The sequence below is a fragment of the Rhipicephalus sanguineus genome, chromosome 3, assembly GCF_013339695.2.
Source record: "Rhipicephalus sanguineus isolate Rsan-2018 chromosome 3, BIME_Rsan_1.4, whole genome shotgun sequence".
Lineage (NCBI taxonomy): Eukaryota > Metazoa > Arthropoda > Arachnida > Ixodida > Ixodidae > Rhipicephalus > Rhipicephalus sanguineus.
In genome coordinates, this window is record NC_051178.1 from 173,776,347 (window position 1) to 173,789,471 (window position 13,125).

Below are 13,125 nucleotides of genomic sequence, written 5' to 3' on the forward strand. Positions count from 1 at the left end.
ACTAGTGTGTGTGTGTGTGTGTGTGTGTGTGTGTGTGTGTGTGTGTGTGTGTGTGTGTGTGTGTGTGTGTGTGTGTGTGTGTGTGTGTGTGTGTGGTGTGTGTGTGTGTGTGTGTGTGTGTGTGTTGTGTGTGTGTGTGTGGTGTGTGTGTGTGTGTGTGTGTGTGTGTGTGTGTGTGTGTGTGTGTGTGTGTGTGTTGTGTGTGTGTGTGTGTGTGTGTGTGTGTGTGTGTGTGTGTGTGTGTGTGTGTGTGTGTGTGTGTGTGTGGGTGTGTGTGTGTGTGTGTGTGTGTGTTGTGTGTGTGTGTGTGTGTGTGTGTGTGTGTGTGTGTGTGTGTGTGTGTGTGTGTGTGTGTGTGTGTGTGTGTGTGTGTGTGTGTGTGTGTGGGTGTGTGTGTGTGTGTGTGTGTGTGGTGTGTGTGTGTGTGTGTGTGTGTGTGTGTGTGTGTGTGTGTGGTGTGTGTGTGGTGTGTGTGTGTGTGTGTGTGTGTGTGTGTGTGTGTGTGTGTGTGTGTGTGTGTGTGTGTGTGTGTGTGTGTGTGTGTGTGTGTGTGTGTGTGGTGTGTGTGTGTGTGTGTGTGTGGTGTGTGTGTGTGTGTGTGTGGTGTGTGTGTGTGTGTGTGTGTGTGTGTGTGTGTGTGTGTGTGTGTGTGTGTGTGTGTGTGTGTGTGTGTGTGTGTGTGTGTGTGTGTGTGTGTGTGTGTGTGTGTGTGTGTGTGTGTGTGTGTGTGTGTACAGTTCTCTTTTCTTTCATTTTCTTTTTTTGGCGACATGGGTCTGCAAGCTCACCCAAGCTTCCATGCTTATAAGGTTCGCTATCTTTTACCGCACTGTATTGTCGCAAGAAGTAAAAAAAAAAGAAACACTTCTGAAGAAACCGGACCGTCTTCCTCATTTCAAGTATACCCAGCATGCTCCGCGAAAAATTACGGCGGGTGTAAGGGTGCACACGGAAAGCCTGGTTCCGGCATCTTTAGAGATTGCTGGAACGGCACACCCGCGCCACCAGCTCGTCGACATGACGCGCGAAGCGCGCATTCTTGAAGGCAGTGAAAAAAAAAAAAAAATTTTTTTCTAGCTGCAACAGCCTGAAAGCATTGTGCTACAAGGGCGAGGTCAACCCGCGTCCTGCAGCCTCCCTATCCGTCCAGCGATAATTGATCCGCCGCTGTTTCGTGTACAAGAGGCCCATCATTCATCGTGCTTGTAATTGCCGAGATGCCGCTGAGACCAGCGCCGGACGCGGACAGAGAGGGAGGGGGTGGAGAGAAGCTCCGTATCACTTATTCGTGGGGCCAGAAAACAAACAGCAATTTTTTTCGTGACCGGCACTTTAAGTTAACGCCACATTGAAGCAACGTTCTCCGAGCAGCGAAGCTCCACTAACGACACTGCACGAGCTTGTTATATATAGGATATATTCATACGTATCTAAAGGTTATATATTGGGTAAACAAGTGCGCTTACGCCATCCATATTTATGTCCCTCTCGTTTTTCTCACTCTCTTATTAACGCTAACGCTTCAGGACGCTAGCGAAATATACCCACGCCAAGAGACGGTCGCACGGCCTGAAAACAGTGTCGCAGGATGTCGCCGCCAGTACGAGCATGCTCTTCCGTCTGCGTCTTCCTACATACGCACGTGCGCCCGCACGCTTCTGCTGTGATGAAACAGCGCGATGTAAGTGCCGAATAGACTCGTATACGGGTGTGCTTCGTTTCATCACAACACACAGAGCACACAATAGTGGCGGGAGACAGCTGCTTTTAATCAAACGACGCTAAGAGAGACGACGCCACTTTGCACGCATCAAGCGCGTGCATGGTGCCCACATGCACGTCGCGATGCACTCGTGGTGAATGCATATACATACGATATTTGCTTTGCGCAGCAACGCGCCGCTTACGAAAACTATTCCGATGAAGGCCACGAGTCATCTGCCCCGCGTAGTCTCGAAGTGACGCATGCATGCATATAATACATACGCTCGGAAGGGTTGCGTAGCATGCATGCGTGATTGGGTTTGTTTCGACGACAGGTATATACTATATACGCTAATGCATTCGCAAACACGAAATCAAAGAGCGGCAGGAAATGTGACAAGACAATAGCCCCTTATGACGTAAGTATTATTGGACTTCGCCCCCTCCCCTCGTTCGCTCGCTGTCGGGGGCACGCCTACGCTGTTCGCAAGTCGATATAGTGCCAAGTTAATTCTGTTGTTTCGTTTTGCTGCTTGAACCTATCAGCGAGCGGTGGATGTAAAGTGCCAGTGTACTGCCGAGTTGACAAGTTGAATCATTTGTCACGGTAATAAAATCGTGAACGCAAAAAAAATTGCAGCTCAAGCGTACATTAGGCGAGTAAGCGTTAAAAGTGGTTGAGTCGGCAGCATCGATTACCAAGCGTGCAGAAGGAAGTGGGCGAAATGGGCGTGAAGTTGACGTCACAGATGGACGCGCTTTACTCCAGATAAACCGAGAGGAACAGTAAATCATACAGATTGATAAAGCACACTTTAAGAAACTTAACTCGAAAGACCTCATCGTACTTCATCGCTGTCATTTATTTACAGCCATCGTCATCACTCATCTTCTTCTCCGTGCTTTAGGCTGGGCAGAATCTGCGGAATAAACGGGTCTGCTAGCGTTTTCTGGTCAGGTTGTCTTCTGTCTTACAGTAAATGGACTGCAGCTGTCAAGCGTGAGCTGCTGACATCTGAACGGCGGTCGACACTAGCCGCGTTTAAAAGAATGCGAGAACTGGTGCATCTATTCGCATCAAAATTCTAACGCATGCGCTACAAAAGCGCGTCGCGCAAGACAGGTCTGGATTTAGACGGGTAAGTCGATTTTCACTGTGCATGTGAACGCGGTCGCATCGCTTTAGTGGTAGGGGACTTGCTGCGGATGTACGCTCGTCGAGCTGCGGGGGGTCAGAGGTGCCGGTAACGCTTTGCGTTCTGCGTTCGACCCCGTGTGCCGCCACCGTCGAACCAGGGTGGTAATGTACTACATGTAAACACTCGCGCATCGCATTACTGGTGATGCGCTATAGGAGAGGTGACGCGCTACTGTAGCAGGGTTCTTGCTGGAACGAATTGGAACACACTCGAGATAACCCTGCAGCCGACAGCTGGTTACCAAGCATCAATTATCGGGAAGGAGAGGAGATGGGCAAAACCCTATCAACGCAGTAGAGAGAGTGAAAACAGCGAGGGAAAGGGAGGTACAGTACGGAGCAGCACGCTTAGTTATGCTTCACTGACACGGGCTAGTTATAGCCGCTGAAGCATATACTGGAGCGGGAGAAAAAAAGGATAACCAAACAACCCCATAGTGCCTGGAAAAGGAACACTGCCCGTCCTCAGCTTTTGTTCACTGCACGCTTTTGTCCCGCGTTAGGCTGCGTTAACTTGTTCCGCAATGCCTGACACACTTATCGCGGTATTGTCAGGACCGAGGAAGTGCGCGAGGCTGCGTAAATCAGTGCGATACAGCGTGGCACTGCAGGCGTTTTCAAAAGGCTATAGGGTTTCGAAACACGTCGTTCTCGAAGTGAGGTGAAAAAAAATGGACGTATTTAGCTACGCCACGAATGCGTGTACGGAGATATTAAGCTGGAGATCTAGAGGCAGCCAATAAAGCTCAAAAGAAAGAAACCGGTGGATGGAAATAAATATAAACAAAAAAAGGGAGAAGGGTATTATAAAGTTTGCTTGCCTCGTAGAGGTAAACTACCGTACTTTGCTGAACAGCGAATGTTGCATTGCAGTGTGACACAATCCGTAGCGTCCCTTGGGGTGTTTTCATGGTGAAAAAAAAAAAATGATGCTAATTTACACATGGACTGATATGGGCTCTAGGGAGGTCATACTAAGCGCATCCTACAGTGCAAGTGCCTTGTGGCCGTGTATAACAGATCGCTCACCAGGGGCATCCTGCCTCTCCTGTCGGGAGTGAGTAACATGCCGCGACAATAAACAGGCTCGTGTGTGGAACATCGTTTGAACTGGATGCAGGCGTCAAGAAGAGCGATATTTTAAGACGCGAACGACTGACCAATAGGCCCTCTTATACTAGCACATATGCAACAAGTCTGACAGAGTCCAGATACCCGCTGTGCAGTGGAGGAGTACCACCGAGAGGCCTCGGTATTTATAGTCACAGCCGCAGGCGTCACTTACTGACTCAATAACTCTCACATCACAGTTCTGGGTGCAAGTTACGCCACACGTGCGTGAGCGCGAGTGTTAGTATGCGAGTATGTGTTGCGAGTACGTGCGCGCAGTTAAGAGAAATGGCAGGGGCCTCTCTGGTAATGAATTTTCTCTGTAAAACGTCGGGTACCTCTAATTACTGGCGCCAATTTGTTCCGGGGCCGCGTTCCGCGACGATCACTTTCGGTGACACTGTCGCTACCGCGAGATTTTACGACATAAGCGTGCGCAGGTTGCAAGCGGAAATTACCCGGCCTGTAGCACCTTTTTCATTGCCCAAAAGAGCCGTGAGCGGAGGAATTCCTGATTATCCAAATTAGAACACTCGCGAATCCGCAGTGCCTCGTGTGACGAGTGGTAGAAACTAAGAAATTATAGGACGCCCCAAGGCAAGCAGCAGAACAATGGCAATCAAGCAGCGCCCGGCCCATCCCATAGTACAGCTCAGTTGCTACAATGAACGTTTGCAAAACGTTTCCAAAGCGTTTCCAAGAAACACCTGTTATGTATGTTCGTGTGTGTGTTTGTGTGGTGTGCGTGTAAGTACACGCATGCGAAATTGAACATTTTCGGCCACCCCGCCCCAGCCCCACCCCTGGCTACACCATTGGCGCGGAACTAGCCCAACAGCGAGTACTACTATAATAGACATGCTATATATTGCCGTCAAGAAACACCATCGGTATTCAAGGCACCACACTTTCAAGCATGTATGCCCTCTGTTCTATGGGGAAAAGTGAGTATATGACGCCAGACAGCGTGAAAGGTTAAGCTGGCACGAATTGGTCTCAAATTTAGGCTACATTGAGCGTTCTACTACAGTATCTGTGTCTACCTTTGGAATGTTAAAAGTTTTTCGCGGTCCTCACAAAGCACCCTCCGAGCTGATCCCTGCATGGTGTCCATAACGGAAGTCACGCATGTGACAACATGGTTCGTAAACAATAAGGTCATAAAAATTCGGCAGATCCCACGCACCGTGGGGATCGGTGTTATGCGAAGCATGCGCGAAATGGTGACCGTGGCTTAATTTTTCACATTGAGCGAAACTTCACGGAATGACGCTAGAGAAATGTGGAAGTGGTATACGCACACTCATATGTTGAAGAGTCGCATGTGTTTTATGTAACCAGTTGTTTAAAGCTGCGAAACGATGCCAACAGAAACATGGGTGTTACCAACACCGGAGTCGGTAAGCTGGATGTAGTGCTTATATTCTTCAATACTGGATAGCGCGAATCCGAACAGCACAAAGAAGGAACACATATGCACAGGACAGGCGTAGCTCGCAACGAAGCTTCATTCACGAAATTTTCCCTCGATATACACACAGCCGAGTGGCACGCGCAGGCACACTGCACGTTATTTACAGTCACAATTGGAGTTGATACAGCTGCGTTACAGTTGTTATACTTGTCCGTTTTGACGGAGAACGCACGCACGTTTCACGAACCCGTGTGTATGTGTAGAAGGGGTTCTTGAGAGTTCTTGAACAAGGTCATCATCACCGTGATCAGTGAGCACCAGCAGCTGAACCAGACTTGTTAATCGGACCTGTTCGTTATCGCGGCTACGAGGGGTCTCAGTGTAGTGAATTACGAGGTATATAGCACAGCAAGTGGAAATCCTGGATGCCTCTTACGATGGACGATCTATTATGCCTTCTGTCCTGGACATGGCAGCGAGGTTTCATGATGCCCTGTCCACATTTAAGCAGTCTTTCACGCAGTATAAAGACCAGGCGTTGTTGGGTCTTGATAAAGCAATGCCGAAATCACGGGTAATGAAGAGAGGCCGGGTTCTCTCGGCAGATTTATTGTAGGAAACATTCACCCAGGGTTTTGCGTAATCAACGTGGTCCACGTTGCGGACCCCGTGAACGAGTGCATGGTAGTTGAGCGTCTTCCAGGGGTGGTAAGTCTTCAGCTCCCTCACTTTCCTTACGTTGACCGCGGTGGTGTAGTGGTTACGGTGCTCGGCTGCTGACCCGAAGGTCGTTGGTTCGATCCCGGCCGCGGCGTCGCATTTCCATGGAGGCAAAATGCTAGATGCCCGTGTGCTGTGCGATCTCGGTGCACGTAAAGAATACCAGATGTTCAAAATTTCGGAGCCCTTCGCTATGGCGTCTCTCATAAACATATCGTGGTTTTCGGACACAACGCCCAAAAATTCTTGTGGATATCACTTTCCTTGCGTGTCAGTGTGGGTGTTCGCAGTTGCTGTGTTGGCTGAGACTTTGTATCACCTGTGGCACATACCCGCATAACATGAACTCTGGTAGGCGGGTATGTGCCACACGTGACTGAGAGAAAGGGTTTCATGACGTACGCGACAGGTATTTTGCGTTATTCATGTCATGACAAGTGAATCGTGTTTGTCATATACTGATCCCCTGCTGTGCCAATTTTGGTATATTACAAGTTATGGAGACGATCAGGAGAGCGCCCAGACGTAGGCGGCTAGATAGATAGATAGATAGATAGATAGATAGATAGATAATAGATAGATAATAGATAGATAGATAGATAGATAGATAGATAGATAGATAGATAGATAGATAGATAGATAGATAGATAGATAGATAGATAGATAGATAGATAGATAGATAGATAGAAACGCCCAAAGTGCCTGAGGTTCGCTAAGAAATGCTTCGCATTTAAAAGCCTAGCATAATGGATCTTTCTTAAATGCTACTTTGACCAATTTCACAGCAACAGATTAGCGAGTAAAATCTAAAATTTTAAAGATGATAGTTCAACTTTTGTTTTCTAACACCATGCACGAATACCCGTGCCGGTACGCCAGTGTGACGTTGCATAATAATGTAACTGTTGGGTTTTTTAACGCCCCAAAACCACGATATGATTATGAGGGACGCCGTAGTGGAGGGCTACCGAAATTTTGACCACCTGCGGTTCTTTAAGGTGCATCTCTAAGTACGCGGACCTCAAGCACTTTCGCCTCCATCGAAAATGCGGCCGCCAGGGCCGGGATTCGACCCCGCGACCTGCGAGTCAGCAGTCGAGCACCGTGGTGGCTGTCAGTGCGACGTCACATATTTCATATACTTATCGTATTTCGACAGATGTGGCTCCCTTAATAGCTCTAGAAAGCTGAAAAGTTCGGTCTTCAAATCCTTCTAGCATGCAACGCATCTTTACGAGGAAAAAATAACCACAACGCTCAAGCAAACACCCGCAAAACAGTCACTTCACAGGCGAACCGGTGTTTTGAAAACTTGCAACGAAGCGTCCCCAGCCGTCTTTGTCAGAAGCGTATCTAATGCCGTTTAAATTGCTTTCAGTAGTGGCTCTTTAATTAAGCAGCTGCGAAGAAGCAATGTGCTACGGAAGCGGATGTCAACATACGAGAAGCACACGGCGCAGCGACAGAAATACACGCTGAAAAGTGCACTGCGTAAGAACATTCCGGGACAAGCCCCCCCCCCCCCTTTTTTTTCTTGTCTCTCGTTCCGTTTCCACGTTTAGCTCACACTGAGGAAGCGAGAAAAGCAAACTTCCTGCACTTTTTCTACAAACATTTTCCTTTCTCAGCTCTCGCGCATCTTCAACGCACTCGTTCGTGCACGCTTCGGTTGTTTCAACCTTGTTGGAAACTTTGAAGGCACGACTAAGTTTCAGAGCGCCACCGAAAGAGGAAGCCTTTGTTAGCTCCGCAAACAGCGGCGGCGGCGGACAGAGATGTCGTATCTGTATACTCGTCCTGTACGCAGCTCTGAGACAGACAGACAATGAACTTTATTTGATCCTGAGGAGCTTTCGCGGGAACCCCTATCGGGGACCCGCGGAAGCCGCTGGCCGCGTCCAAGTCGGGGCTGGGACACCGTGATGTTCCGCCCTTTCTTGGGCCCTCTGGATTGCCTGGATTTGTGCCTGGAGCGATGGGCTCCGGAGTGCCTCTTCCCAGTCGGCTTCGCTGGATAGAGGGCCGTTAGGTAACGCGGGGCATCGCCAAAGCATGTGCGCTAATGAACAATAACTCTCATTACAGTCCGGACAGCTTGAGTCAACGTCTGTGGAGATACGACTGAGAAAGCCGCGCGAGGGGAACGAGCCCGTCTGGAGCATTCTAAGTGTAATTGACTGAGACCTATCTAATTTCGGGTGAGGAAGAGGATAGGCCCTTCTACTAAGCCGATAGTGAGAGGTGACTTCATGAAACGTAAGAAGCGGATCGTTATGCTGGATTTCATCCTGACCCCATAAAGCATCCATGCCGCCGCGGCGCGTTAGATCTCGCGCACGGTCATGGGCAAGCTCGTTGAGGTTTGGTACGTCCTGATGAACGTCCGCACCCATATGAGCGGGAAACCAAGAGATGAAGTGAGTGCCAGGGTCTGTTCTTTTTTCTAGAATGGAGGCAGCCTCTCGCGCTAGGTTACCCGATTCAAAAGCTTTGATGGCCGCTCGTGAGTCTGTGAACACGTTGGTGCGCGAGCGGTCGGTCATGGCCAGGGCTATGGCGACCTGTTCTGCAACTGCGCTCGTAGCTAACCTGACCGAGGCTGAGGAGCGTAATTCCCCGTTGCCGTCAATGACTGCCAGCGCGAATGTGCTAGACTAAAGCACTTTTTATTCATTTTTTTTGCTCGAGCCGTGAGAAAATAGTCTTTGCAACGTGTGCTTGTTGACATGTCATCTTAGCTCACGTGAACAAGGACATACGCACGATACACGAATAAACTAATACATCGTCGTATGAAGATGTTGTAGGCTTGTAGGCGGACCTAGCCTTGCGAGATATGCAGGCGACTGCCCCGCCCGGTTACCTCCTTTCAGGCTATGTTGAAAACATGATCATTTCTCAAAAGCGAATCGCGGGAAGGCTACCAAGAAGGCGCGCGCAGCGCGACAATAACCGGTTATAACGTTGTTATAACCGATAATTCTTTATATCCGTATTTGTTATATCGAGATTTGACTATCCTAACGCTGCAATGACAGGAAGAAAAATGAGCCCATTTCACTTTTCCAGTCAGCTAGTGGCACATCGCATAGACTATTCTACAGTTTTCCCAACACCGTATACATGCTGCTGGGGCACCGTCCCCATCACTCGTCGGCTCACAAGACAGTTAAAGCACTTTTGTGCTTTTTAAAGAGTACGGGCCTAAGTGAACGCCTTTCAGGACATTTACTGATCTTTTCCATCTTGCCTTCTCTCTCTCTCTCATCTTTATACTCCCCTTTCGCATTCTCCCAGTGTAGGGCAGCGCTAGTCCTCGTCGGTTACATGTCCTTGTGTGTTTCTTCTCGCGCTGTTCACGTCGCCGTACTAGCCCGTTCACACACTTTGCTTCAGTAGGGTAGCCAATCGGGCATGTGCCTGGTTAACCTAGATCCCTGCCTTCTCTCGTTCTTTTCTTTTTTTCCTTTCCCAACACCGTGGTTACTAATATAAACCTCAACGCCAAGTCTGGTCACGTGCCTAGTGCTTGCAAACATCTCACAAAGACCGTACATAGTATTTACACTACCACTACTAAGTAGCTTACTGCATTATAACTGCTGTAATCGCATTACCGTTGATGTCTAAAAGGAGGGCTTGCCAAAGTGAGGAGGTAATCGCACGCGTGCACGTAACGAAGGAGACGGCGAAAACAACAAGACGGGCGAGAAGATTGCTTTGCGCACGCGCATTAACCGCGGGGAACCGGGCCCTCGAAGCAGCCGTCGCTAACGCAAGCGCTGTGGCCGCAGGAGCTAGCAATGCGCAACGCGAACTAGTCAGCCCTCCGAAGCAGCGACAGTGAGGCTGTAGTCACGGTGTTTGCGTGCCTCTTTCTCTTGTGTAATGTCGCCGTGGGTCACACGGCGATACTGCTGACACTGCGAGTCTGAACTGTCGCTGCACGTGAGGAAACGAAAGACCAACATACGTAGTACGAACATGTTAAGAAAACGTTAGGCGAACGTTTCTCATTTAAAGGGACACTACAGTAAAACAATTAATCTGTTTAGACAGATAAGTTGTTCTATCAAGATTTTATTGCAATTAATTTCGCAATCATAGGTTAACTATTAGAACAGCAAACGAAGGCCAAAGTTACATGTTTGAGTTTCGCGCTGAAACTTGGGCCTGTGAGCGTCAGTGTCACGTCACGAATTATGAAGCCGTTTTGCGTACTTTGGCCACTTTGGTTCTATGAAATTTTCCTGAAACCTGTAAACCATTTTTAGCGACAAACGATTACATAGGCCCTAGCAGACGCCGTTAAAATGTATGACGTCACGGCGATCTGATGCGGGAACTTCAATACGGTGTCGCCACTGCATTTTCTTTATTTTATTTAGCCAACATAGTGGCAATAGAAGTATATATAAGTGCGAAAGATGCAACTACAAAATGAAAGCGCCAGTGATCAACTACGTTGCCTTCGAAATACCTGCACCACCGCCGCAGCGATGCTTTGAGAAGTGGAATGCAGCAACTTAAATCCATCCGTCCGAGAGCACGAACAAGACGACGTTCCAGCCCCCTTGGTCGTAGGAACATGCACGCGACCGACCTCCAATGAACAGCCGGCTTTGTTCTCGTACTCTTCTCTCTGCTGTTATGTGGATACCAGGAAACCATTAAATACACTAGGCTCCGACTTTCTTAGCCGTATCTTCCTCCACGGCACGACATGCCATCCCACCCCAACCGGTCGCGCGCAAGTGGTACAGGGCTGAAAACAAAGCGGGTGGTCGCTCACTGAGTCTACAAATCAACATTTCACATACATACACGGTTGATGACACAGCAGTACGGAAACATGGATTTCTGAGAACCGAAATATAAACACCAAATGGCACAGCGCGCTAGCATGAAAGGTAGTCGAAGAAAACTTTCGGAACTCCCACGACGCCAACTCTGCAGCTGCTACTACGCCCCACACAGTGGCTGTCGTAAGCTGGACTCAGCATGGGCTGTCCGAGAGCGGACAAGCGAGCATGCGAGCTCTTTGCAGCCTCGCTACTGCACACGGCACCTTCGACGCAGCGATTACGGCTGATCGCGACAGGTGCAGTGTATCACAACGATGCTGCGATCCTGCTGCCAGCCGACACCGCGCACTGGCCGTTGGCTTGGCTGAGCGCCAGGACAACGAGGAGGAAAGAAGAGCCGTCCGGCGTGCGAAAGCGAAATGACCCCTCCGCCTCCGACGAAAAAACGGTCGAAACAAAAACGTCCCGCATGAATCAGGTGGCTACGCGATTCATACGCCGCCTTGTTGTACATACACGCTTTGAGAAAGGTGCTTATCTTTTGCCGCGGTTCGTTTCTTCTTCCTTGAAGACGAATCCCTTGAGCGCGCGAGGAATGCTAATAAGTATAGAAGGGCAGGCAGGCTACCGCAGGCGATGACTTCTGAGTCGTCAGACGCTCACCCGTGGAGGAAGGGAGTGAAAGGGAAAACCAGAGAAGCTAGAAGGTTTGTTCACGCACGTTTTGGAAAAAGTGCTGATGATGTCACGCCTTTTTTGAAAAGCGCCGCAAATAAATAAATAAATGATGAAGCCACCGTGTAATTGCTGTAACCAAGAAATGCGAGCCGTTGTGCAGAGGTGCGAACCGAAATTGCGTATCCTGACCAAACCTCCGACAGGTCGCTGAATTGGTGAGGAAATAGACATTTGATGGCAACTGTAGTGAGAAGTGCCACTTATTAAGTATACGCAGCTGTTATCTCACGTGACGTATGTAATATGAGACGCGTACTATGTCGCACGATCCGCAAAAGCCACGTCCGTGAATTGACGTATCAAAATCTGCGTCGCTTCGGGAGAATGTTAATAGAACAGTGCGCACACACGTCGCACCGCATTTGAATATCGTACGTGTGCCGTACTTTACGTTCTGATACTGTCGGTTGATCTTTAGCGCTTCGAAATTACGTCACTTCCCAGGCAAGTAACAATTCCCTCCTAGCTTTCACGCTTTTCGATGATAGTCGTTTCGACGCGTTGAACAGAATTAACGCCCCAGTCCACTTACGCGTCATCTCAGCGAAAAACAGTCGGGCAAAACACGTGACCGCGAGTACGACTTTCACTAGACGGCGCATACCACCTCTTCTCGCGATTTCAAACATTTAGGCGGTACGAATTCACCCCAGCGAGTATCTGCTTCCTGAGAATCACAAGCAAGACCTTAAAAACACCTGCCTACCAGAAGGTCCGCTTGCCGGCGGGCAACATTCCAATGCGCGCACAAATAGGGGATCTCCCTCAACAACAAATACGTGATGACAACCTGCCGCCGGCTCTTACCTGGTTTTTGGGCCGGTCACCAAAGCAAGAGACGACGCTTAGTCCACCAATTAATAATCCTCGTATGCGTAGTTACATCCTCTGGGTGTACTCCAACTGAAGTCGGTGGTCACATCGCAGGGCTTCGCACAAGCACACGGGAAAACAACACACTGAACACAGCCTGCCCGCGATGACTTCGCGCACGCCTGCTCGACCAGCCAACCTTCTTTCGCTGCTCCGCGCCACTCTCTCCAAACTCGTTTTGAAAATCGGCCGCGCGGGGCGCTACGACGCTCGAAAGCAAAACGGAACTGCATGGTGAGCTTGTTTCGGTTTCGAAATTACAGCGCACAGAGCTAGAAAGCGAGGTTTTGTGCGTGAGCTTATTCTTGCAGAACATAATGGCTCAGTAGCTTACATTAGAGGTAAAAAAGACTGAAAACTGCTATTCGAAGAAAGCGTTTTGCCCCAACCGTCGACTGCGCACTCTATTTGGCTGAGAACAATCAGCCATGACGTTACGGTATTGCCAAATCACTGGATACTCTTCGAAATCTCAGTTCTTGATATTGCTGAAAACAAACAGTCATGACGTTGCAGTTTTGCCAGATTACCGGACTGAAAACAGCCATGACGTTGCGGGTACG